General features: G+C 43.0%; 1 protein-coding gene across 1 annotated transcript in view; it reads right to left on the bottom strand.

Moving 5' to 3' along the window:
* The window catches only part of FRMPD1 (FERM and PDZ domain containing 1), a 508,177-nt gene extending 483,060 nt beyond the window's left edge, over positions 1–25,117 (bottom strand). The window contains exon 1 of the mRNA XM_073549674.1: positions 24,927–25,117. The gene's annotated coding sequence lies outside the window, so the exon portion shown is untranslated. The remainder of the gene's footprint in view (positions 1–24,926) is intronic.
* Between the last annotated feature and the right edge of the window lie 230 nt (positions 25,118–25,347).

Here is a 25,347-nt window from a genome sequence, read left to right as displayed (position 1 = left end):
TGAAAGACTTTCTAAGGGCTTCCATTACAAATAAAGTCATATCCAAGCGGGTAAGATTGCACAAACTTATACTATACAAATGAGCAGATTGTTGCATGATTTGTAAACTAACGTCTAAACAGACATTCATTTTACAGCCCCCAAAATAGAATTCTATAAAGGAGTTGTATAGTATTAGAAGGACATGGCTGCTCTCCTACAGAAACAACCTGTCTATGGGTATGAACACACGGCATCACATAGGTGCCGGCGCAGCTGCCAAGTTTTTCCAGGTGAAGCGGCTTCACAAAAACACCAGAAGCTACCTAAAGAATGAACATGTCACTTCAATTAAATGGAATCTGTCACCAGGTTTTTACCCCCTAATCTGAGAGCAGCATAACTTAATGGCAGAGACCCTCATTCCAGCAATATGTCACTTACTGGGTTTCTTGCTGAGGTTTTGATAAAATCACAGTTTTATCAGCAGAAGATTATCACTAGAGAACTAGTAAACGTTCTGCCAGGTAGTCCTCCATATTCATGATATCTGTATAACCCTGCCCCACCTCCGATTGGCAGCTTTGTGAGTACATTGTACATGGGAAATAAGTTGCCAATCAGTGGTATGGGCGGGGTTATACCTAGCTCAGCAGATAAAACAGGGACAGTATCAAAATGATAACAAGCAGCTCAGTAAGTGATACATTGTTCAAATCATGGTCTCTGTCCTTACATTATGCTGCTCTCAGATGGGGTAGAAAAACTTTGGAGATAGATTTCTGCTTGAGTTTTCGAACCTGAATGGGTTAAAAATGAAATAAGACTAAACATGTGCACAGCAATGTTGTTTTGACATTGCTGTGCATTATGTTCATTTGATGCCACTTTTCAGTTCAAATGTCCTATGAGTTGTGACTGATATTGCAGAAGCACTGCTATGTATTGCACAAGCGATCGGATGATCACAGCTTGAAGTAACCAAAGAGGACTATTAAACACAGTAAAAAGTGAAAAGAAAAAAAAAGTTCAAATTGCCCTCCTTTTGCCCCGTTGAAAATAAAACAATTAAAGAAAAATAAAAAAAATGCACATATTTGGTATCGCTGCGTTCAGAAATATTCGATCTATCAAAATACAAAATAATTTAATCCGATAGGAAAACAAGGTAATGAGAAAAAAAATCAAAACGCCAAAATTACACTTTTAGGTTGCTGCAACATTGCAATAAAATGCAACAAGAGACAAAAAATAGTCCCTCAACAGTCCCAGATCCTGAAAAATGAAACAGCTACGGGTCTGAGAAAATGACGACAAAAGCAAAAAAATAAAAAAAATTCTTACAAATTTCTGAGTTGGCCCAGGGATGAAAGGGTTAATCCAGAAGTTCTTCAAATTCAAGAGCCAGATAAGGAGAATGATGGTCTCTTAAAAAGCTATAGTGAGCTTTAGTATATGTGTAAATATATTTTCTGTCAATAGACAAGATAAAGTGGTTCTAGAAGACCAAGATGTACTACTATGTAGCACTATGGTATATTACAACATATTACTAGGTAGCTAGTAGGGTTTGATAGAGATTGAATATGATACATGTGAGAAACCCATCCACAATGCTCTAAGATTTTGAGGTCCCGGGATAAAATTATTAGTCATGATGTTAAAAGGAATCTGTGATCAGGTTTTTGCGACCACATCTGAGTACAGCTTTACATAGAGGCAGAGGACCTGATTCCAGCGATGTATCACTTACTGAGCCCCTTGATGCAGTTTTGATAAAATCAGTGTTTTATCTGCTGCAGATCTAGCAGTTCTCTGAATGCTGAGCTCTGTATACCCCCCGGCCACACCACTGATTGACAGTTTTCTGTGTACACTTTGCATATGCAGAAAGCTGCCAATCATTGGTATGTGTGGAATTATACAGAAGTCATGATTCTGGAGGACAACATGGCAGCAGGTTTACCAGTCCTCTAGTGATAATCTCCTGCTGATGATACAGTGATTATATGAAAACTACAGCAGCCAAGTAAGTGACACATTGTTAGAATCAGAGTCTCTGCCCATCTATTATGCTGCTCTCAGATTAGATAGCAAATACCTTGTGACAGATTCACTTCGAGGTAGAAAAAAATTGTTTTTACTAATAAAAAATACTTAGAAAACTCTTAGAATTAAATCAAAGCAAGTCTGCAAAATATATATTTCCAAATTTAATGACACATTTGAACATTATCCAGTTCTACAACAGAAAGTAACTCATCATTAATAAAAATGACACCAGAGCTAAAGAGTCAGCAAAAGTTCTGATCAACGAAAAGTGCTACACAAAGAAGAAGCCGTGTCGGCAGAAAAGTGATGTCACCACCATTGTTTCCATCCTCATAACACAGTTGAAACCACACTGACTGGTTGCCAGGGTGCTGGAGCGGAGTGTTCCTAAGCACTGTGCAGACATGAAAGGCTGCGGAGAAGGTCCGCGTTCAGCATCGGAATCATAAAGGAGTCCTTGGCCTCTTCAAAAAAGGATCTTCTGCATACAAATGAACTTTTTTTGTTACCTTAACCTTGAACTTCCTGTCTATTCAACATCAAATGGCAAGTTATTTCCTTGTAAACATTTTTCAAATAATAGATTAATTAGAAAAAAACACATGCTTTACTATGTTTGCTTTTCTCATAAGCAAACAAAAATTAAAAAAAAAAATTGCAGAAATTATTCCAAAGATTATTTTAGCCAGAAGCCTTTATCATATATATGGACTGGCAGGCCCCAACTAGGAGAATTTGGAGTGGCTCCTCCTTTAAAAGCCTGTGGTACTGGCAGAAATAGCTGAACATATCAATTTAGCATTCCAGTCACCCCAATCTTGTACATGGGGGTGCAGCTGCCAGTCCCAGTCTAGTAATGCCATCAATCGGGGTTGTCTACATCATACATGTGTCCTGCAATCTTCAACTTTATGGGAGAAGTGAAAAATGAGAATGGTACATTATAGGGAAATTGCCTAAATCCAAATCTACTACATTTAGTAATACTAAATTATTTACTATTACTAAATGTAGCCCTATATTACTGTAGGAAAATTAGGATAAGAGAACGTCCAACTACGTGGTATAAATCCTGTTGTCATATCCCCTTCTCCCATCTGTCCGCTACTTCTTTCTGATATAATGTACATTCTGTAGATTACCAAGATATAGGAAACAGATGGAAATGAATACTTCTACAAGATCAGACCATGCAGGGTTAAAAGAACCAGTGGAACAGACATTTCTAAAAATGTCCTGTTTTTCAACATGACAATGTGTAGGGAGATGGACCTCTGTTGTGTCAGGGCCGGAACTATCGGGGCTGTCACCATTGTTGCCGGGGGGAGAGCTTTCTGGCCTGGACAGACTTTTGCACTCGACTGTAGGGGGTGGGTCAGACTTAAAAGGGACGGAGTGCGCCAATGCGAGAGACTTGGCGGGAAGACTGTCGGCACAGCAGGAGAAGGTTGATTCACTTTCCGTACAGCGATGCCAGAGTACAGGCCCGCGCTGCATTTCACCAGCCCCATACGAACTGTGAGCTAAGTGTAGCTGTGTGCCCGCTCACTCCTGACACAGAGGGTATGTTCTGCACTGCTCCACTGACCGCTGCTGGCGGGCGGCCTAGTACTGACCGAGTGGAACACGCAGAGCCAGTTAGCAGAGCCCCGTCCCCTGCTTCTGTACTTAGTCACAGTCCGACAGCCCAACAGACTACTTCCCATCAAGGAATAAGCCCCGGTACCGCAAAGCTTCGCCTGAGAGAGCCAGGATACGCTGCTGCCGTCAGGAGACAGTGCCTCACTTTTCTCCAGGACCGGGCCAGAGACTTCACACTTCACTTGCGGCACCACCGTGGGAATTCAAGATTCCACCATCCAGAAACATCAGACTGATAAGTTTACCCGTTATATGAACATTTATTCTTATCCTGTTATTAAATTAAGCTTTACCTCCTCTATCTCTTATCTTCTCCCTGCTTGAAGTATCCCCTGTAATAAACCCGTTAACTCTTGTTCTGTCTCCTGCTTGTCACTGCATCCTGCGTTCCTGCTATCTAACAAATGCAAGGCTGCATGTTTCTCATGCTACTGTGAGCAGGCCGCATGGCCTAAATGTGCTTCCATGGCCTGCACCGTCTTCGGACTTGTCTCTCATCGGTCACATCTCAGATGTCATTGGTCGGCAATTGCAAACGGAGCTGCCAGCAGCAGATGTTGATGATTTATGTTTACATTCAGTATGGCAAAACATTCCTCAGACAACCATTAACTCCTTAATGATCTCCGATATGCCTTTTAATGGCGCTGAGAAATAAGGGTATAGCACCCCCCTGCATTGGAAAATCTCTGGGATGTCAGCTACTGGGGGTAGCCGAGATCCTGGAGAACATGATAAGAGCCAGTTTTTATGGTCCCTGGTCTTGTAATCACCGTTATTCACTGAATAGCGTCGATCACAGAAAAGGTTTGATTTGCAATCCATTTCTCTCTACTTTGATATGATTTAGCATATCAGAGAAGAGAGAAAGGGGTTACCCTGAAACCCCCGGTACCTCCGCCATCCCCGGGCCCTCCTGCTCCATCCCCCGTCTCTGAACGTCATCTTCCTGGAAGAAAATGGCGGACGCATGCGCAGTTCGCCCTCCGAGATCTGCCGGCTATTGCCCAGCAGCAAAAGGAAATTTTTCCTATTGGTTCCTTTTTTATCACTGCGATAGACACTATAGCAATGATAAAAATAAAGAAAGTAAATCAAACACCCCTTTGTCAAACTCCCCTTAGTTATAAAAATAATAAATTAAAAATGTTTTAATTTTTTCCATTCTTTGCAGTTATGGTTAGGGTTGGAGTTAGGGCTGTGTTAAGGTTGTGTTAGGGATAGGGTTGGGGTTAGGGTTTTGTTAGTGTAAGGGTTGTGTTAGAGTTAGGGTTGTGTTAGTGTTAGGGCTGAAGTTAAGGTTGTGCTATGGCTAGGGTTGGGGTTAAGGTTTTGTTAGGGTTGGGGATCTGTTAGGGTTAGGGTTGGGGTTGTGTTAGGGTTGGGTTAGGGTTAAGGTTGGGGTTAGGGTTTTGTTAGGGTTGAGGTTGTGTTAGGGTTGAGGTTAAGGTTGTGTTAGGGTTGGGATTGAGCTAGGGTAGTGTTACGGTTAGGGTTGGGGTTACGGTTGTGTTGGGGTTAGAGTTGTTTTGGGGTCAGGGTTGGAGTCGGGGTTATGGGTGTGTTGGGGTTAGGGTTGGGGTTAGGGCTTTTTAGTGTTGGTGTTAGAATTGTTATTTTCAAAAGTGAAAACAAAGATGATGATATGACGGCTAGTGCTGGCTATTCGAGTTTGCATCCGGTGCTCACATAAGGGGTATCGGTGTACTCAGGAGAAATTAGAAAAATAATAAAGTTTGGGTCTAAAGTAATTTTTTTGTGAAAAAAATTAAATGTTAGTTTTTTCCTTCCATATTGCTTTAGTTGTTGTGAAGCATCTGAAGGGTTGATAAACTACTTGAATGTGGTTATGAGCACCTTGAGAGTTGCAGTTTTTAGAATGGTGTTACTTTTGACCCCTCAAAGTCACTTCAAATATGGTTTCGTAAATTTTGTTGAAAAAAAGGAGAAATCGCTGGTCAACTTTTAACCCTTCTAACTTCCTAACAAAACAAAAATAATGCTGCCAAAATTGTGCTGATATAAAGTTGATATGTGGGAAATGTTATTTATGAACTGTTTTGTGTGACATATCTCTCTGATTTAAGCGCACAAAAATTAAAATTTTTGCCAACTTTCCATTTTTTTTCACAAATAAACGCAAGTCACATTGAAGAAATTTTACCACTAATATGAAGTACAATATGTCACGAGAAAACAATCTTAGAATCAGTGGGATCCGTTGATGCGTTCCAGAGCTATATAACCTCATAAAGTGACAGTGGTCAGAATTGTAAAAATTAGCCTGGTCATTAAGGTCAAAATTGGCTCGGTCACTAAGTGGTTAATAACCTCATTGATAGCTTACCAAGTCTTGTAAGTACATTTATTTCTGATGTGACATTCTTGAATATTGAATAAATTATTATTGAATGAATTGAGATGTTTTAAAAATTTCATTTTATCACTTGCATATTATTAACATGTCTATCCATCCTGTAACCTCCATACTTCAGCGACTTTATCTCCCTGTTGAGCAGTGAGTGTATATATATATATATAATCTATAGACATACATTGTGCTGACATATATAGAGTTATTTGGTAGATGATAACCTGATTGTGCTCTACCACCCACGAAACAGTTAGCAGAATTGTCTGATGATTGCTCAGAGGTGTTAATGTCTAATGGCACAGATATTCCATACATAACAATCTCTGCTCAAATACTGAAAGAAAATCACAAACTTTTCAAATTACAGTCAAAATCACATGATAAATAAGGGTTTTCTCCTGGCTTTAGCTTTTCTTTTTCATTTTATTTATGTCAATTCTTTCAATTGACCTGTTTCCATAATCACTTGGAGAAAACAGGATTTACGATCTCAATTATATTTATTTTATCTGCAATTTAAGAGCACAAATTCCAAATTAATTGCACAGTACTGCACTTTTCTTCCATACAATTTGTACTAATAACTCCAAGGTGACTTTATATGGCTATCCTGTACACCGGACTGTATTTGCCACTAGGCACCGGGGTGTGGTGCCTAGGGTGGCGGGTTGCAGCGGCAGCACACAAAGAGGGAGGTAAAATGTTTATTTTTTTTAATCTCCCCTGTCTTCCATTAGACAATGTGATAAATCCGCTATCATATTGGAGGAGGCGGGAGCACGCACCTCCATTCATTTGTATTCTCGTCTTTAAGTCGCAAATACAAATAAACCATGAGCTCAGGGAGCTGATTGACCCCGAAAGTACTAGCGTTGGCACTTCCGGGTCAGAAGTGTGCCAATGCAGGTGACTCGGTATGAAAAGTCAGGCAGTGTGAAGAGTCACAGTATGGAGAGGAGGCATCGCCAGGGTCTCATTGTGGAGAGGTGGCAGTGTGAAGGGTCTTATTATGGAGAAGGGGCAGCATGGGTAGATCAGTATAGAGAGGGGCAGCATGGGGTAAGTATAGAGAGGGGCAGTGTGAGGGCACAGTATGGAGAGGGGCAGCTTGGATGGCTCAGTATGGAGTGGGAACAGCATGAGTGAGACATTGTGAAGAGGGAGCAGCATGATGTGGAGACAGTGTGGAGATCAAAGTTCATAATTGAGGAAGGTGTGGTGGGTGAGTATAATTTATAAGGGTGGACAGTGTGGCGTTTTAGTTTATAAGGGGGCAGTGTGACGGTCGTAGTACACAAGGATGGACAGTGTGGTGGTCATAGTATAAAAAGGGGATGATGTGGTGGGAATATTTTATAGGAGAGGATAGTGTGGAGGCCATGTACCGTAAGAGGCACAGTGTGGTTTAATCTTTTTTTGCAGGGAGCACAGTGAAAAGCAATTAATTCTTTCATGGGGACGGTATAAGGCTTATTTAAGGCACAGCATAGGTAACATAGTAACATAGTAACATAGTTATTAAGGTTGAAGGGAGACTTTAAGTCCATCTAGTTCAACCCATATCCTATCCTAACTTGCCCTAACATGTTGATCCAGAGGAAGGCAAAAAACCCCCATGTGGCAACAGTAAGCTTCACATTGGGGGAAAAAATTCCTTCCCGACTCCACATACGGCAATCAGACTAGCTCCCTGGATCAACGCAATATTAAGGAGACTAGTGTATATACCCTGTAATATTATACTTTTCAAGAAAGGCATCCAGTCCCTTCTTAAATTTTAGTAGTGAATCACTCATTACAACATCATATGGCAGAGAGTTCCATAGTCTCACTGCTCTTACAGTAAAGAATCCGCGTCTGTGAGTATGCTTAAACCTTCGTTCCTCCAGACGTAGAGGATGCCCCCTTGTACCCGTCACAGGTCTAAGAGTAAAAAGATCATTAGAAAGGTCTTTGTATTGTCCCCACATATATTTATACATTGTAATAAGATCACCCCTAAGCCTTCGATTCTCCAAACTAAATAACCCCAAGTGTAATAACCTGTCTTGGTATTGCAGACCCCCTAGTTCCCTAATAACCTTGGTCGCTCTTCTCTGCACCCGCTCCAGTTCAGCTATGTCTTTCTTATACACCGGAGACCAGAACTGTACACAGTATTCTAAGTGTGGTCGCACTAGTGACTTATATAGAGGTAAAATTATGTTCTCCTCATGAGCATCTATGCCTCTTTTAATGCATCCCATTATTTTATTTGCCTTTGCAGCAGCTGCTTGACTCTGGCCACTAAATGTGAGTTTGTCGTCCACCCATACACCCAGGTCTTTTTCAGTGACTGTTTTGCCCAGTGTTTTACAACTAAGCACATAATTATACAACTTGTTCATTCTACCCAAGTGCATGACCTTACATTTTTCCCAATTAAAGCTCATTTGCCATTTATCAGCCCAAGCTTCTAGTTTACATAAATCCTCCTGTAATATAAAATTGTCCTCCTCTGTATTAATTACCCTGCAGAGTTTAGTGTCATCTGCAAATATTGAAATTCTACTCTCTATGCCCCCTACAAGGTCATTAATAAATATGTTAAAAAGAAGCGGGCCCAAAACTGACCCCTGTGGTACCCCACTGCTAACCGTGACCCAGTCTGAGTGTGCTCCATTAATAACCACCCTTTGTTTCCTATCCCTGAGCCAGCTCTTAACCCACCTACACATATTTTCCCCTATCCCCATTGTTCTCATTTTATGTATCAACCTTTTGTGTGGCACCGTATCAAAAGCTTTTGAAAAGTCCATGTACACCACGTCCACTGCATTCCCTTGGTCCAGTCCGGAACTTACCTCTTCATAAAAGCTTATCAGATTAGTCTGACAGGAACGGTCTCTTGTAAACCCATGTTGATATTGGGTCATAAGGTTATTCTTCTCCAGATACTCCAGTATAGTATCTCTTAGAAAACCCTCCAGGATTTTACCCACAGTTGAGGTTAAACTTACTGGCCTATAATTTCCAAGTTCAGTTTTTGTCCCCTTTTTGAATATTGGCACCACACTTGCTATACGCCAGTCCTGTGGTACAGACCCTGTTATTATGGAATCTTTAAAGATTAAAAATAGTGGTCTATCTATGACTGTGCTTAATTCCTGCAGTACTCGGGGGTGTATCCCATCCGGGCCTGGGGATTTGTCAATTTTAGTGATTTGTAGACGCCGCCGTACTTCCTGCTGGGTTAAGCAGGTGACATTTAATGGAGAATTTTTATCCCTGATCATGTTATCCGTCATGGGATTTTCTTGTGTAAATACTGTTGAAAAAAAGTCATTTAGCATATTGGCTTTTTCCTCATCCTCATCCACCATTTCACCCAGACTATTTTTAAGGGGACCAACACTATCATTTTTTAGCTTCTTACTATTTATGTAGTTAAAGAATATTTTGGGATTATTTTTACTTTCTCTGGCAATGAGTCTCTCTGTCTCAATCTTTGCTGTCTTGATTTGCTTTTTACAGAATTTATTTAATCTTCTGTATTTATTTAATGCCTCATCACTACCTACTTGCTTTAATTCTCTAAATGCTTTATTTTTATCTCTTATTGCGCCCCTTACAGCTCTATTTAGCCATAGTGGTTTCCTCCTATTTCTCGCATGTTTATTCCCATACGGTATATATTGTGCACAGGTCCTATTCAGGATGCTAATAAATGTCTCCCATTTTCTTTGTGTATTTTTATGTCTCAGGATATCGTCCCAGTTAATTGCACCAAGATCATCTCTCATCCGTTGGAAATTTGCCTTCCTGAAGTTTAGTGTCCTTGTAACCCCTCTACTACACATCTTATTAAAGGATACATGAAAACTTATTAATTTGTGATCACTATTACCCAAGTGACCCTCAACCCTTACATTTGATATGGGGTCTGGCCTGTTGGTTAATATTAGGTCTAGCAGTGCCCCCCCTCTTGTTGGGTCCTGAACCAGTTGTGAAAGGTAATTGTCTCTCATCGTTGTCAGAAACCTATTACCTTTGCTGGAACTGCAGGTTTCGGTTCCCCAATGTATTTCAGGGTAGTTGAAGTCCCCCCATAATAATGACTTCTCCTTGAGTCGCTGCTTCATCTATTTGCTTAATGAGGATATTCTCTGTAGCTTCCATTATTTTTGGAGATTTATAACAAACCCCTATCAGTAATTTATTATTTTTCCCCCCTCCCCTTATCTCTACCCACAGGGACTCTACATTTTCATTAGATTCATATATATTATCACGAAGGATGGGTTTTAAGGATGATTTTACATATAAACACACGCCTCCCCCTCGCTTATTTGTACGGTCATTTCTGAACAGACTATAGCCCTGTAAATTAACAGCCCAGTCATGGCTCTCGTCCAGCCATGTCTCAGATATCCCCACCATGTCATAATTATGTTCCAACAACATTAACTCCAATTCCTCCATTTTGTTGGCGAGACTTCTGGCATTAGTATACATGCACTTTATGTATCTCTCTGTACCTCTATTCTTTCTTAAATTATTAACTGTTCTAACCCCACCCCCCATGCCACCTCCACCCCCAATGTCATTATTTGTGCCCAGGTCTCTATCTGCACTGTCTTCCCCTCCTATAAAAGGAATACCCTCCCCCCCCGTCCCTAGTTTAAACACTCCTCCAACCTTCTAGCCATTTTCTCCCCCAGCACAGCTGCACCCTCCCCATTGAGGTGCAGCCCGTCCCTAGTGTAGAACCTGTAGCCAACTGAGAAGTCGGCCCAGTTCTGCAGGAACCCAAACCCCTCCTTCCTACACCAATTCCTGAGCCACTTATTAACCTCCCTAATCTCCCGTTGCCTCTCTGGCGTGGCACGTGGTACAGGAAGTATTTCCGAAAGTACCACCTTGGAGGTCCTTGCTTTAAGCTTACAGCCTAATTCCCTGAAATCATCTTTAAGGACCTTCCACCTACCTCTAACTTTGTCATTTGTGCCAATGTGCTTTTTCTTATTCATGAACTTTATAATGACACTGTTACCTTTAAAGGCACCATGTCGAGAGGTGCTGCAGAAGACCAGAGAAGATGGAAGTCTGCAGAGAAGTGTTGTGGATGCGAAGTCATTATGGAGTCAGGTACTTGAGAAGACAGCGATCAATGAGTATATTATCACACAAACATTACACTACACTAACATTTACACAGGCTTAGGGGAAAAAGATTACCGTAACGCTTCTTTAATATTTTCAGAAAAATCTACTTTTATTTATTACTACATGGTGGCCCGATTATAACGCATCGGGTATTCTAGAATATGTATGCAGTTTATTTTTGAAGATTTAATAATAATGCAATAATGCACCCCCCAATCCTGGTATGCATGGTCCTCTCACCCCCAATCCTGATATGTATGCTACCCCTCAACCCCCTATCCTTGGTATGCATGGTCCCCTGACCCCCCAATCCTGGTATGCGTGGTCCTCTCACCTCTCTTTCCTGGTATGCATAGTCCTCTTACTCCCCTTTCTGGGTATGCATGGTCCCCTCACCCCCAAATCCTGGAATGCATGGTCCTCTCACCCCCCAATCCTGGTATGCATGGTCTTCTCACCCCTCTTTCCTGGTATGCATGGTCCTCTTACCCCCTTTCGGGGTAAGCATGGTCCCCTCACCCCCCAATCCTGGTATGCATGGTCCTCTCACCCCCCAATCCTGGTATGCATGGTCCCCTCACCCCCTATCCTGGTATGCATGGTCCCCTCACCCCCCTTTCTTGGTATGCATGGTCCCCTCACCCCCCTATCCTGGTATGCATGGTCCCCTCACCCCCCAATCCTGGTAATAATAATAATAATAATTTTTATTTATATAGCGCCAACATAGTCCGCAGCACTTTACAATTAAGCGGGGACATGTACAGACAAAAAATTCAATACAAGTTAAGACAATTCAAACAGTGACATTAGGAGTGAGGTCCCTGCTCGCAAGCTTACAATCTACAAGGAAATGGGGGGACACAGTAGGTGAAAAATGCTTGTTAATTCAGGTCTGGCAATTTTAATAGGGATTTTCATATAAAGCTGCATGATCCGGTCATCAGCCCGTGTGTTTAAGTGCAATAGACAAGTATCAAGTGCAGTTATCATGTGCATGAAGGGTGTGGAGACAGATGAATAGTAGGGTGCAGATTCAGAATAATATTTGGAAGGAGGGAACAGGGCAAAGTTAGCTTGCTGAGTAGTTGATGTGGTAGGCTTGTTTGAAGAGATGGGTTTTCAAAGCGCGCTTGAATAGGTCAGGGCTAGGTATCAGTCTGATCGTCTGGGGAAGTGCATTCCAGAGAGCTGGAGCAGCACGAGAGAAGTCTTGGAGACGGAGGTGCGAGGTTCGGATTACGGGGGATGTTAGTCTTAGGTCATTTGTAGAACGGAGGGCACGTGTAGGGCGATAGACAGAGATGAGAGAGGAGATATAAGGCGGTGCAGAACAGTGGAGAGCTTTGTGGGTGAGAGAGATGAGTTTATACTGGACCCTGTAGCGAATAGGTAGCCAGTGTAATGACTGGCACAAGATGGAGGCATCGGTGAAGCGGCTGGACAGAAATATGACCCTGGCTGCCGCATTCAAGATGGATTGGAGAGGAGAAAGTTTGGTAAGAGGGAGACCGATCAGAAGAGAGTTGCAGTAGTCCAGACGAGAATGAATAAGAGCGACAGTAAGAGTCTTAGCAGTTTCAAAGGTGAGAAAAGGTCGGATTCTGGAGATGTTTTTAAGATGCAGGTGACAAGAGCGACTGAGTGATCGGATGTACGGAGTAAAGGAAAGTTCAGTGTCGATTATGACCCCAAGACAGCGGGCATGCTGCTTGGGAGTTATGGTTGAACCCTCCAGGGTTATTTCGATGTTAGGTAGAGTGAGGTTAGTAGAGGGGAGAAAAACAAGAAGTTCAGTTTTAGAGAGATTTAGTTTCAGATAGAGGGAGGACATGATGCTAGAGACAGCAGACAATCCTTGGTATTTTGAATTAGGGTAGGGGTGATGTCAGGGGAAGAAGTGTATAATTGGGTGTCATCAGCATAGAGATGATACTGGAACCCAAATCTGCTGATTGTTTGTCCAATAGGGGCAGTGTATAAAGAGAAGAGGAGGGGGCCTAGGACTGAGCCCTGCGGGACCCCGATAGTAAGGGGACGAGAAGAGGAAGAGGAGCCAGAAAAAGATACAGTGAAGGAGCGGTCAGAGAGGTAGGAGGAGAACCAGGAGAGGGCTGTGTCCTTGAGGCCTATAGAGCGGAGCATAGTGAGGAGGAGCTGGTGATCCACAGTGTCAAATGCGGCAGAGAGATCCAGGAGAATCAGCAGGGAGCAATGACCTTTCGATTTAGCTGTTATTAAATCATTAGAGACTTTAGTGAGGGCAGTTTCAGTAGAGTGTAAAGAGCGGAAACCAGATTGTAAGGGGTCGAGAAGAGAGTTATCCGAGAGATAGCGGATTAGACGGGAGTGGATCAGGCGTTCCAGGAGTTTAGAGATGAAGGGAAGGTTAGAGACAGGTCTGTAGTTAGCAGTGCAGTTCTGGTCCAGGGATGGCTTTTTAAGTAAAGGGGTTATGATGGCATGTTTAAATGAGGAGGGAAATATACCTGAAGAAAGAGAGAGGTTAAATATTTTAGTCAGGTGAGTGGTGACCACTGGTGAGAGAGACTGCAGGAGCTGTGAAGGAATAGGGTCACTGTTGCAGGTTGTAGGCTGAGCAGAAGCGAGGAGCTTGGAAACTTCTTCTTCTGAAATAGGCTCAAAGATGTCTAGTGAGCTTGAGGTGCGGCAGGGAAGGGGATCCAGGCACTGAGGAGATAGGGCTGAGATATCCTGATGGATGTGGTTGATTTTTTCTAGGAAATAAGTGGCCAGATCCTCACCGCTGAGGTTGGTGATGGGGGCCTGTACTTTAGGTTTCAGGAGGGAGTTTAAGGTTTCAAAAAGTCGTCTTGGGTTGTTGGATAGTGAGGTGATGAGGGTGGTGAAGTAGGATTGTTTGGCCAGATGAAGGGCAGAGTTATAGGTTTTGAGCATGAACTTATAGTGGATGAAGTCTTCTGCTAAGAGAGATTTTCTCCACTGCCACTCTGCACACCTCGAGCAGCGCTGAAGAAAGCGTGTTTGCGTTGTGTGCCAGGGCTGCCGTTGTCTGTGTCGGGTCTTTCTGCGTATAGAAGGTGCTGCTTCATCTAGGGCATTCTTCAGTGTATTATTGAAGTGTGACAATGCTATGTCTGGACAGGAGAGGGTGGAGATGGGGGCTAAAGATGTGTGGAGATTGTCCCTAAGCTGTTGGGTATTAATGGTACGTGTATTCCGATAAGTGTGGTAAGTGGGGGTGTTCCGGGTGAGGAGACAATTCTTGACAGAGAGAAGGAAAGAAGGTTGTGGTCCGAGAGCGGGAGGGGTGAATTAGTAAAGTCGTGCAGCGAGCCGGGACGGGAGAAAACCAGGTCCAGAGTATTCCCGTCCTCATGTGTAGGAGAATTAGTAAACTGTGAGAGGCCGAATGAAGAAGTTAGAGAAAGAAGATGAGAGGCAGACTGGGAGAGCGGATCATTGATGGGGATGTTAAAGTCTCCCATGATGAGGGTGGGGATGTCACAGGATAGAAAGTGAGTAAGCCAGGTGGTGAAGTGGTCTAGAAACTGGCGGGAGGAGCCTGGAGGGCGATAAACGACCGCCACTCGTAAGGAGAAGGGCTTAAAGAGTCTGACGGCGTGGACTTCAAAGGAAGGAAATGTAAGTGAGGGAACCGGGGGGATGACCTGGAAAGCACATTGTGATGAAAGGAGCAAACCAACACCTCCACCCTGTCTGTTCTCAGGTCTGGGGGTATGTGAAAATTTTAGCCCACCAAACGAGAGAGCGGCAGCAGCGGTGGTGTCTGAATGCTGGATCCAGGTTTCTGTAATAGCCAGAAGGTTAAGGGAATTAGAGAGAAAAAGATCGTGAATGTAAGTCAGTTTGTTACACACAGACCGTGCATTCCAGAGAGCACATTGGAAAGTGAGAGGAGAAGGCATGCACTGAATGTTAATAAGATTAGCAGGGTTTCTATATGCAGATGGAGGAGAGTAACATATGCTGGTGGAGGGAGGCCCAGGGTTGGGGGAGATGTCACCTGCAACTATTAAAAGGAGAAAAAACAGAAAAAGCAGGTGGTGGGATGATTTGTATGAACGTTTTGAGTGCTGCATTGTGGTTTTGGATGGTTTGGTGTGGGTAAGAAATGTCACTAGAGCCTCAGAGTTATACATGGGAGAGGGGAAAAGGGAGGGGTGGATATGCAGAGAGTGCACAGAATGTGTAAAAGGGCAGGCGAGTTGTTAGAAAGCAGAGGTGAAGACAAAAAAGCAGCAGGTTGATATGATCAATGCAAATGTAGTACGACTGACCAAGAAGCATGCATGCATGAAAAACTTATGCACCTTACCTGTCTCCTGCCTTGTCCAACTGCATTGTCTAACTGCAAAACACTTGATCCTGTTGCACTTAATATCTGTTGCACGCGTGAGCCCGCACGCGTGCTATCCCAGCCAGAGCTAAATATATATGAAATGAAATGTCTGCTAGCTTCAGCCACCAAAAGGCCACAATCAGTAATTAACCAATTAGCACAAGGCCAGAGCAGGCATTACTATGCAGGGTAAATAACTAACGCTGGACAAGGCCATCAAACAGAGAAAGGGAAAAAACCTTTCTAGACTTCAAAGCAGAAACCAAATAGATAAAAAAAAATAAAGAAATAAAGACCCACCACAGGAGTGATGGAATGAAATACCATAAAAATATCTGGCAATATATGATGCAGTTCACACTTGTCAGACAGCATACATGGATGATGGAATGAAATACCTGTGTGAAGAAGAGAAGAGAGGAACATCAGCTTCAATGCATTGTCTAACTGCGTATGCATGGTATCCTCACCCCCCTTTCCTGGTATGCATGGTCTCCTCACCCCCCTATCCTGGTATGCATGGTCCCTTCACCCTCCTTTCCTGATATGCACGGTCCCCTCACCCCCCAATCCTGGTATGCATGGTCCTCTTACCCCCCTTTCGGGGTATGTATGGTCCCCTCACCCCCCAGTCCTGGTATGCATGGTCCTCTCACCCCCCAATCCTGATATGCATGGTCCCCTCACCCCCCTATCCTGGTATGCATGGTCCCCTCACCCCCCTATCCTGGTATGCATGGTCCCCTCACCCCCCTATCCTGGTATGCATGGTCCCTTCACCCTCCTTTCCTGGTATACATGGTCCCCTCACCACCCAATCCTGGTATGCATGGTCCTCTTACCCCCCTTTCGGGGTATGTATGGTCCCCTCACCCCCCAGTCCTGGTATGCATGGTCCTCTCACCCCCCAATCCTGATATGCATGGTCCCCTCACCCCCCTATCCTGGTATGCATGGTCCCCTCACCCCCCAATCCTGATATGCATGGTCCCCTCACCCCCCTATCCTGGTATGCATGGTCCCTTCACCCTCCTTTCCTGGTATGCATGGTCCCCTCACCCCCCAATCCTGGTATGCATGGTCCCCTCACCCCCTTTCCTGGTATGCATGGTCCCCTCACCCCCCATTCCTGGTATGCATGGTCCCCTCACCCCCCTTTCCTGGTATGCATGGTCCCCTCACCCCCTTTCCATGTAGCCGCGACCAGTCAGCATCGCGGCCCTATGTCCGCAACCAATCAGCCATGCGGCCCTGTAGCCACGACCAATCACTGCCGCGGTCCTCTAGCATGTAAAAAATAATATTAAAAAATAAAAAAAAGTTATTCTCACCTTCCGACGGCCTCCTGTCTTCTTTCCACGCGCCCGGCCTTGCGTTCCCAGTAATGCTTTGTGGCTTAGACCGCTGATGACGTCGGTCTTCTTTCTCGCTCTCGCGAGAGTGATGTCGGTCTTCTTTCTTTCTCTCGCGAGAGTGACCTCATCAGCGGTCTAAGCCACAAAGAATTACTGGGAACGCGAGGCCGGGCGCGTGGAAAGAAGACAGGAGCCCGTCGGAAGGTGAGAATAACCTTTTTTTATTTTAATTCTCTTTTTTACAGATTAAGGCCTGCGCCCGATTGAGCACTGCGCCCGACTGCACCTGCTGCTGATTGGTCGCAGCCTGGCGGCCGCGACCAATCAGCGGCAGGCGCAGCTTACCGTTACAAACAGCTGTGCCTATCGCTGATTGGTTGTGGCCTGGTGTGGGCCTGGCGGCCGTGACCAATCAGCGACCCACGATTTTGGTTACAGACAGACATGATAAGGCGTTTATATATATAGATACAGATGAGGGCACTTTGGAGCACCCTTGGCATGGCCTATGCTTTGGTGCACCATTATGCCCTCCTATTTGTTTATTAAAACCAGTCTTTTGTCTTTATTGATGGTGCTCTGTAAAATTGAGTGCTGTCTAAAATTAGCTCCCAAGTCTGTGCTTGCATACTGACACATGACGAGCGCTGCACTGTGCTCCAAGTGTCAGTGTGGGTGCACACAATGTGGCTGTAGGATTGTTCGGATGCCTGGTTCTTGTCTCTTTGGCTGCCCTTTGAATGGCTTCAGTGAAGAGGAGGGGTGTTGAATGCAGCATGCACATATCACAAAGTCATCTCCTACTCACTGAAGCAATTTGCTTGCTACTCTTCCGGGGCATCAAGTGACAGCCACAGGAATGCAGGAATCTGGCATCAGTAGGCACCCACAGCCACAGTGCATGCGCTGAGAGGAGTCACAATTCTGCCGTCACACAGAGTGACTGCAGACTTCTCATTCTAGACATCAGTTCTGTGGTTCCTGCATCATATGCAATCTCTGGATGGCTGGTTACAATAATTCCCAGTATCTCTATATCATCGTTAAAGACATACTGAGAGCTAAAATTTCATGTGATACAATTTTATACTGGTGAAGTAGTCAAGCACTGACGGTGCTACTGGTGATGTAGTCGAGCACCATCGGTGCTACAGGTGATGTAGTCGTTCACCAACAGTGGTTCTGGTGATGTAGTCGAGCATCTAGATGTAGTAATACTTAATTTATTAGACTTGATAGTAGATCATTTATAGGGTCATTGTGCCAGACTCAAAAATGTAGCCGTCTGAATGAGGTCATTTATGTCAGTTGAACAAGTATTTGACTAAAGCCCTCATATACTAAAGACAGCTGTCCCATCATTCGACTGGCAGCTATCTCACCCGACTCTCCCTTACACAGGAGCACTCACTTTGTTAAGCGCTCTTGTGTTCTCTATAAGAGAACTGCTGCAAGACATCTCAGGTGGCGTGCTTATCTGTTAGAGAGCAAAAGGATCTGCATTCCGAATTCGGATATGCTGGATCCTTATCTCCCTGACAATCAGACTGTTGGCTGAATCTGTCTATCTCTGGGTTTGGCCGACTTTAGTCTAATGTGTGCGAGTGCCTTAAATACTGTCTATAGGGTATGTGAACTTTTACAGTATGTGCAAATGATGTGTTTTAGACATCTGCGAATCCTGTGAGTTTTTCAGCCTGAAGATGCATTAGGACACACTGACATCCTTTTTTGTCCTAAAGTGACTGCTTTTTGCTTCTTTTGTCCATACTTTTTTTTAATTGAAATTGTATTATGCATTAGTGAGCGGCTTCCTAGCGGTAGCACGAAAAATTATTAAATTACCTATTTTAACTTCTTGGCATCTTTAAAAACCTGAAGCTGTTAAAAGAAGCTCAAAAGACTGAACATATAAGTGCGTCTCACTATATTAGAATATCATCAAAAAGTTAATTTATTTCAGTTCTTCAATACAAAAAGTGAAACTCATAATATATAGACTCATTACAAACAGAATGATCAAATTGAAGTGTTTATTTCTGTTAATGTTGATGTTATGGCTTACAGCCAATGAAAACCCAATTTCTCGGTAAATTAGAATACTGTACACTTATATTTTTACTTTCTAAATTATTTTCTGAAAAAAAAAAAAGGTGTGGGATCCCCCACTATTTTATTGACAAGCAGAGTGAAAGTGGACAGCTGGGGGCACATGTTTATAGCCAGGGATGGGTGAATTACCCATAGAGCTCCCCAGGCTATTAATATTATCTCACAGCTGTATACTTTCCTGTTAATTAAAATGGGGGGCCCTTCCAAAAGAAATGACATAGGGTCCCCCTATAATTAAGAACCTTCAAAGGCAGACAGCTGCAGGCTGATATTAATAGCCAAGGAAGGGGCCATGGGTATTGCCCCCTCCCAGACTAAAAACATCAGCTCTCAGCTGATGCGTCATAGGATCCACAAGATTCACCAATTCTGGCACTTAGACTTAGCTTCGCTCTTCCCACTTGTCCTGGTGCGGTGGCAACTGGGGTGATAGTTCGGGAGGTTGATTTCACCTTTAGACTGTCAGTTGATATCAAACCCATAGGTTAGTCATGAAGAGGCATCTATAAGATGCCTCCATTACTAACCCCATAGTTATTTTGTATAAAAAAAAGGAAAAAGTCCTTTAATTGAAATAATGACACAGACTCCTTTAATGAATCTAAATTAAACCAAACCAGCTATATGCATGTCAACACCCAATCCACTGAAGCCAATGTCTCCCCTGTAAAAGAATAAATATAATTAAGAACCATATTTCTCACCTGTTCGCCGAGAAGATGATATTCAGTTTGTCCCGCAATGTTTCTACCTCTGCTACATCTAGTTGGCAGGCTGCATTGTTGCATGATGCGATTATACCACCTGCCATCCAGCAGAGGCACTGAGCTGTGCATGCTTCCTGAGCTCAGTGCATCGCTGTGAACTCCTTTCACCTCACTGACATCACCACGGGTGTGAGAAAGTCCACATGCTCGCGGTGCCATCAGAAAGGTCCTGGGAGTTCACAGGCAATGAACTCAGTTCAACTCACTCACATCAGCACAAGCACTATGGGAAAAGTTCTAATGGTGAGTTGAACTGTGTTCATTGGCTGTGGACTCCCAGGAACTTTCTGACGGCACTGCAAGTGTGACAAATGGATTATTATCTTCTTGGCGGACAGGTGAGGAATATGGTTGTTTATTATTTTAATTCTTTTACAGGAAATATTGGCTTCAGTGGATTGAGTGTTGGCATGAGTATACATGCTTTTGGTAAAATTAGATTCATTAAAGAGTCTGTGTCAAATAAAGGACTTTATTCTGGGTGTTTTTTTTACAATTTTACTATGGTGTTAGTAATGGGGGCCTCTTATAGACGCCTCTTCATTACTAACCTCTGGGCTTGATGTCACCTGATAAAACAAAGGTGACATCAACCCCCCAACTATGACCCCACTTGCCACAGCACCAGGGCAAGTGGGAAGAGCAAGATTAAGTGGCAGAATTGCTGCATATTATGGATGCAACGTTTCTGGGGTGGCTGACAGCTGATGTTTTTAGTCTGGGACAGAGCCAATATCCATGGCCCTTTCCAAGGCTATTACTATAAGCCCACAGTTGTCTGGCTAGTCTTTGCTGGTTATTAATTGTAGGGAGACCCTATATCCTTTTTTTAGTGAGTCCCCCATTTTAATCACCAGTACAAGCTTCATATACAACTGTGAGTTGATATTAATAGATTGGAAGTTCCATGGGTATTACCCCCTTACCAGTCTATAAACATCAGTCCCTTGCTGTCCACTTTCCTTCTGCTGGTTAATAAAATTTCGGGGGATCCTATGCAATTTTTTTATTAATTAATCTATTTAGAAATAAAATACATGTACAGTAATCTACACACACAAAGCACTAATCAGCTAGCACTCACCTGATTTATACGCTCATGTTCATGAGCCCTAACATTCTTAAATATTCAGGTTTATGGTTTATTCACCCTTTGGATTAGCCAACAGCACCATAGTTGTTCAATAATAAAATTAATCATCAAAAATTGGTCAGAGTTTTGTGCACACTAGTCAAGTTCTTCCACCCCAAACTCACTCAACCATGCCTTTATGAACCTTGCTCTGTGTACTGGGCACATTCATGCTGTAACAGAAATGGGTATTTCCCAATCAGTTCCCAAAAACATTGTAAGTTTATGCATTATATCTTATAATAATAATTATTTTTATATCTATAGTGTCAACATATTCGCAGAACTTTGCATTACAGAGGGGACTTGTAAAGACAATAAAGACATGACAGAGTAACACATAATTCAACAGATACCAAGAGGAGTGAGGGTCCTGCTCACCAGCTTACAGTCTATGAGGAAATAGGGGTGACACGAAAGGTAAATGGTAAAAAGTGCTTATATTTTATGGTCCAGGCATCAATACAATAAATTGGGTGTTCACATAACGCTGCATGAACTGGTCACCAGCAAGTATCTGTAGAGTACAGATGCAGAGGACTATTAAGTGCAAGGACTATTAAGTGCATGGACAGTGTGTGAACAGATGCTATGAGGGACCAGATTTGGAAGAAAACTTTATAAGGGCAAAATGAAATAGTTACATAAGTGAGATGAGGTGATAGGCCAGTATAAAAAAGTACAGGTTTAGGGCACGCTTAAAACTGTGGGAATAGGGAATTAATCGAGTTGTCCTGGGTATTCCAGAGAATTGATGAAGCTTGCGATAAGGCTTAGAGTCAGGAGTGGTACTTTTGGATTATTGAGGATGCTAGTTTTTAGTCATTAGCAAAACAGAGGGCATGGGTAGGGTGGTAGACAGATATGAAGGAGGAGATATAGGTGGGTGCAGAACTGTGGAGCACTTTGTGGGTGAGAGTGATAATTTATATTAAACTCTGCATAGGATGGGTAACCAGTGCAATGACTGGAACAAGATACAGGCATCGGTGTAGCAGTTGGAGAGGAATATGATCCTGGCTGCTCTGGAATGGAGAGAGGTGATTTTAGCAAGAGGGAGACCGATTAGTAGAGAGTTGCAGTAGTCCAGATGAGAATGAGTAAGAGCTACAGTAAGAGTTTTTGCACAGTCAAAGGAAAGAAAAGGTCTAATTTTAGAGATGTTTTCAAGGGTAAGTGAAATGAGCGAGCGATCATATGTAGGGAGTGAAGGAAAAATCTGAGTCAAATATAACCCCAAGACAAAGGGCGCACTGCAGGGGAGTAGCACTAGACCACACATGGAAATGGCAATACTGGGTAAAGGTAGGTAAACAGAGGGAGGAAACACAAGGAGTTCAATTTATAACAGATTCTGTTTTAGATAGAGGAAGGACATAATGTTAGAGAAAGCAGAAAGACAGTCACTGGTATTTTGTGGTATACCTTGAACACAATTTATATATTAAATGTTGGGGATGCTCAATCACTTGACAGATCATTGACAAACATATACAGTATCAGGTCACATATTAGGTGAAATGTGTCTATGCACAGTGAGAGTGATAGAAGGGGTTGGGCTCTCCGTGATTAACTGGTATGGATATGTATGTGATGGAGGATGAGAACTACTGGGAGCCTGAGCCACCAGCCTTATTATAGCTAACAGGACTGACAGTGGATAGTCAGCTACTTCCAGATACTTCCTATCATAGGACATAAAGTTGAGAGTTTATCATAGGAAGGTTGTACAAAGTGACTTCACGTCAGGAACTGAGGAACACAGACATGCTTTCATGTTCAGCTAGATTTAGGATTTATTTTTTTAATAGTAGTTTTTATTCTCTATATGAATATCTTACATTCTGAAAAAGATACATATATTACAATGAATTTATGCAAACCTTATATGGACCAGACAAACATAATAGGAGTTGGACACCTACAGAAGCTTTTGACAACACAAGAGCTACCAGCTTCCACTCTTCTGGTAGATTTGGCTGCACGATTTTAGAGTGCGTGAGGAGTTGATTGCCCATTCATGCAGAAGTGCATTTGTGAGGTCAGACGCTGATGTTGGATGAGAGGGCCTGGCTCATAATCTCTGCTCTAGTTCATCCCTGAAGTGTTTGATGGGGTTGAGGTCAGTTCTGTGCACGCCAGTCAAATTCATATGTTTCGTCAAACACGCTTTTATGGAACTTACATTGTGCACTGGGGAACAGTCATCCTGGAGTAGAAAAGGGTGATCTCCAAACTGTTCTCACAAAGTAATAAGCACATAATTGTTCAAAATGTCTTGGTATGCTGAAGTTTTAAGATTTCCTTTCACTGGAACTAAATGGCAACTGATAAACATCCCCATAGCATTATCCCTCCTCCACCAAACTTCACATCGGTACAATGGCATCAAGCAAGTAACATTCTCCTGGCATTGACCACACTCAAACTGTCATATAGAGAAGCACAATTTGTTACTCTACTGAACACATTTCCACTGTTCTAGAGCCCGGTGGTGGCATGCGTTACACAATGCTTAGCATTGTGCCTGGTGATGAAAGGCTTGCATGCAGGTGCTTGGTCATGGAAACCCATACCATAAGATCCAGGGACATCTTTTTTTCTCTGATGTTAATATAAGAAGTTTGCAGTTAGGTCAGCAGGGTATTGGTAACTTTTATGCACTTGGCGACCCTACTCTGCAACCTAATGGTAGCTTCCCCTTTTCAATAATACCACTCACAATTGATGGTATAATATTTAGGAAAGAAAACATTTCATAAACTGACTTGTTACAACGGTGACATCCTATTATAGAACCTTGTCCAAAATCAGGGACCTCATTAGAACGAGCCATCCTTTCACATGTGTTAGTAGAGGCAGACTACATGGCCAGTGGCTGGATTTTATGCACTAGGGGCAACAGGACTGAATGAAAACCTCAATTCAGTGATTAAAAGCGTGTGTTCCAATACTTTTCTTTAAATAGTGAATCTTTGCCATTTTTATCAAACCAGCATTATATTGCAAAATGTCCAGTCCGGCCCGATTACAGAAATGTCACTCTGGTGTATGATGAATTTGTCACACAAATTAATTTACCTACTGTTATAAAATATCAAGGAAGATTCTGATTCCATTCATATATATCTGTCACATAACCTTATTATATTACCACATTTCCCTCTAAACTTTTGAGTACATCGCTTCTCATTACTCTTCATTCTTCCCAGGTGTAAACTGCCCCCTTCGATAGTAGGAAGTCTCCTGTCAAAATATATGAGCACAAGATCTCTGAATGGCCATGAAAAATTCCACTAGCCTGTGGCTACTTTAATAAAAACTGAACCTATGTACGGAGGAAAAATGAATTAAAAGTGATATGTAGAGAGTAATTTTGGAACACAGCAAGAAAAATAAAAGTCGTGATATCATAAGTGCATGGGATGCTTATTATACTATCCCCACCAGCGGTATTATGTTGCATGAAAGGGTTACTGGATGAGCCTCGGAATAAGAGGACATCTGTCCGCCAGACGGGCAGCTTTATTAATACGGTAAGTGCAGTAATAATAAGGCTTCTAATAGTTTGGATGGTGCCGTCATCTCTATGGGAATATGCATGCACAGCACAGTGGGAGGCCAGTCTTACACTAATGACTCCAGACACTACTCAGTATACATGCAGGATTTCATCATCAGCCATTGTCAAAGTACTGACTTCAATTAGCACTGGAGCTGGGAAGGACTCAGCACTAAGCACAAGTAAGCCTTGAAACATGACACAACAAAGGAAATCTCAAGTGCAGATGTAGCAGAACTGAATTTGACACTTAACCCTTCGGTTCTTTTGGCGCTGGAACAATCATATTCTTGTACTAGGATTACCCGCAAATAATATAAGGCTGTATTACGATGAGTTACACCAAACGACAACCTCAACCCTGCTACGTCTGTAGACGAACTACATCCAGTTACGCCTTAGAGATGCTAGAAATATCTGTATGCACAGTAAATGTGTAATAAATGAGAATTAGCACTTTACCTTGCTGGAGAGCTCCCCAGTACACGATCCAGAGCATACTCTACTCCAAGCAGCGTTACTACTGACTGCTGCTCCCCATCCCAGCCCCGAGCCACATACAAGAGACACTGACGGGCAGGTGAGCAGCCCCCACAGGGGTCTCCAGAGGCCAATCTGTGAGTAGAGGGTATGAGCACCACATACACATATGGTACCAGTGACTGCAGCTTTCTACTGAGCTCTACAGCTGCTGGCCAAAGATGCTTGAAAGGGAACGTCCCGGTAACTCCACCCAGCTGACATCCCAGAGAGCATGTCCTGTTTGTAGAAGCAGAGGGCAGGCACACCTTCCCAAACGTGCCGTTCTTCCCATTTCTGTTTACATGTATATTTAATTACTAGGAATCCAATATTTAAAGGGCTATAAATAAATATGACTGAT

This window comes from Dendrobates tinctorius, unplaced genomic scaffold (genome assembly GCF_039654945.1).
Source record: "Dendrobates tinctorius isolate UK_male_01 unplaced genomic scaffold, ASM3965494v1 ptg000160l, whole genome shotgun sequence".
NCBI lineage: Eukaryota > Metazoa > Chordata > Amphibia > Anura > Dendrobatidae > Dendrobates > Dendrobates tinctorius.
This window is presented reverse-complemented; position numbering and strand designations above follow the sequence as displayed.